General features: G+C 44.2%; 1 pseudogene; it reads right to left on the reverse strand.

The window, feature by feature from the left end:
* Nucleotides 1-778: 778 nt before the first annotated feature.
* LOC100685386 lies at nucleotides 779-1,883 on the reverse strand (annotated as a pseudogene).
* Nucleotides 1,884-3,126: the final 1,243 nt, after the last annotated feature.

A 3,126-nucleotide genomic window follows, 5' to 3' on the forward strand; every position in this document is an offset into this window, starting at 1 on the left:
GGGATTAAGACCCACATTGGGCTCCCTGCGGGGAGCCTGCTTCTCCCTCTGCCTATGTCTCTGCCTCTCTCTGTGTGTCTCTTATGAATAAATAAATAAATAATCTTAAAAAAAAAGAGAGATTGAGTGGAATGTCACAGGTGTGGCTTTTTCCCTCTCCATCTTTTGCCTGTGGCCCATCTATGTCACTTTTCTCTACAAACTTAACCTAAATTTAAGAACATGAGTGCATTGCAAACCCTGGGGGAGAGGAGCTGAAGAGAGGTCAGAAGGGACAGGCCTCCATCTTCTTGCTAACCTCACCTACTCTCCCCACACAGCTACCACTTGTCACACGGAAGACTGACAGGGAATGAAGAAACATCTAGTACAACCCCTGGCTTCATAGGCAGGCATCTCTTTTAGGGTTCATGCACATTGACCGGGCACCCCTCATCTGTAGGAGGTAGGAAGTCTCACTTCCAGCTATCCTGTTCAATTAGCAGGTCAAATGTCCCGATTTTTACTTTGGACAATATAATCATCATAACTTACTGCTTTATATACTTATTCCTAGAGACTATTTTGTGTTTCTTAAAGTATTTAACATCTTGGGATGTTTGGGGTCACTTTTAGAAGCGGTGACTTCTGACCACTTCTGTCTCGGCCTGCAGCTACATCAGTCTCTCCAGAATTTTCCCCAGTCTTCTCTCCATAAAAGGCTAGTCCAGATCTTCTTCACTCCCTTCTCTCTATCCATCCCTACCCCCTGCTTATGTCCTATATTGAACAATGATTTAGTCTTCCTCCAACTAGAAAGAATCTTCCCTTTTCTTTCTTTTTTTTTTTTTTAATGGATCAGTTTAATTAGGTTCTTTGTAAGAAATTTAGAACACCAATTTGTGAGGGAAAACTCCATTTGTGAGAGAAAACACAGAGCGGAGGTAGCCCTGAAGCTGAGAACAGCTTTGATTTTTGGCAGAGTTTGCGAGTCCACAGCTTTCTGATCAACCTTGCGCTGCTCTGTAATCTCGTATTTCTCCTTCTCTGTGTCAAAGATCTCCCCTTCCCGGTGTCTGGGTTTACGCAGCTGCTTCCTCTTGAAATAAGCGTCAGTGAGATGTTTGGGGATTTTCACTCTGCTGATATCAATTTTGGTGGAAGTGGCAATGACAAATTTCTAGTGTGTCTACTCAGAAGAACTCGGTTGAGAGCCAGAGTTCCAGTCACAAGTAGCAAGCCACTGCTCAGTTGCTTCAGGAAAACTAACCTCTTGCCTCTGTGGTGCCCAGTGAGGATGATCAAAATGGCCCCAGGAGTGATGCTAGCTTGCAACTTTCTCACATGCTGACTGGAAAGTTTTTTGCCATGGCCCAACAGCTTTCGAGGCACATCTTCAGTAGGATAATACCTAGGCATTTTGTGAAGTTTAACCACTCAGGTACCACCATTCTTGTCACCACCAACTGGTCTTGTAACAGTAGCAAGAAACTTCTCCTTCTTTTTCTTTTCAACCCTAGATTTAGCTGCTGAATACTTCCTCTTGTACGTGGCTTTTCTGGAATACATAGCTGATCAGGAATATCTACCAATTCCTCTGACTAGGACAGGGTTTCAGCTGCAGAGGGGGCCTTGAGGTTACCCATCTTTGCCTTGCCACCAGCATCAGCCTTCTTGGCTTCAGGTTTCTTCTCCTTAGTATCCGGCTTCTCGGCTTTTTCGCCTGCCATCTTGCAAGATGGAAAAGAGAACAAAGGTCCAGAATCTTCCTTTTCAGGAAGACAGCAAAAATTGAGCTGACCATCAATAAAATTCTGGCCAGGAGCAAGAAACAAAGACCACCTTGTTTCTACTTGTCAGATGTCATAACTTCCTGCAGAAACAAATGCCTTGAGGCAAGTCATAGCCCCCCTCTGGGCTTCTCATCTGTTACACAGGGCATTGGCAGGGCTCCAGCACACATTAATTTCTCTTTAATAAAAATTAAACTGCCAACCCTGAAAGGTGTGGCCATTAGTGTGGGCCACAGCGCCACCTACTGTCCATGAGGTGTGTGCAAAGCTCTCGGCGCTGGGCTTCCGCGTGGCCCCCAAGGGCAATGAGTAGAGCCCAGTATTCTGAGGCCTGCTGGCTCCTCTGCCCCGTTAGCTGCTGCTGTGGCCCTTCCCCTCTTCCTGCATTCTCTCACCACTTCTTAGGCTCCTCTTCCTCCTCCCATGCTTCTGCTCTTCATCCTCTCTCTTCTCTCCCCTTCTGACTGTGATCTCTTCCTGTGAGATCATCCACTCCCATGGATTTGATGCTACCTCTTTTTATTTCATTCCCAGGTCTGCAGTGGGACCTCACTATCAAGGCTCCAGAATTCCAGGCCAGTATGTCCACCTTCTTCAGGATATTACCTCCTCCCTGGCTACTGGGCTAGCCTGGAAACTGGGCTGAAAATGCTGTGCCTCACACTGAAGCTCTTTCACTGACCAACTTGCTTTCTGCTAGGTGTGATCTCCCAGGTGCCATGAGTCAGTCCCGTCCAACTGCTGGCATCTCTTACATCCAAGTTTGCCGCTTGTTAAATGGATGATTTTGGAAGAGCCCACATTGCCTTGACACTTCCCTGATCTGCTGGTCTCTGCCTACCCACAGCCCCTGACTCCTCCACCTGCCACCAGTAAAAAGCACAACCTGGGTTTTTTCCTTATGGTACAAATATTACATGTCCACTAGAGATCCATTTTAACATACATACTCACAGAAACACAAAAATTAAAATCAACCATGTTCCTATCCAGAGGTACATACTGTTGTTTAAGATATATTCTCCAGGGTATTTTTTTCTATGCATGTGCATGCACATAGGTGATAATAGATAGATTAGATTTTATAGATGGAATCATATAAGCCATACTTTTCTGTAAGAATCTCTCCCACTTTTCATAATGTTAATTCATATAGATATACCTCATCCTTTTTATGGGGCTATGTTTGAATACACCATAATTTATTAACCCCTCAAGAAAGGACAATTAAGTTGTTTTAACCTTAATATTATAAATAATATATATTTTAATTCTTGTTAGGTAATTTCCTAGGGACAGTTCCTAGGAATAGGATCACTAAGTCAAAAGGACACATGTTTAAAAGAAAATCTTG

This window comes from Canis lupus, chromosome 17 (genome assembly GCF_011100685.1).
Source record: "Canis lupus familiaris isolate Mischka breed German Shepherd chromosome 17, alternate assembly UU_Cfam_GSD_1.0, whole genome shotgun sequence".
NCBI lineage: Eukaryota > Metazoa > Chordata > Mammalia > Carnivora > Canidae > Canis > Canis lupus.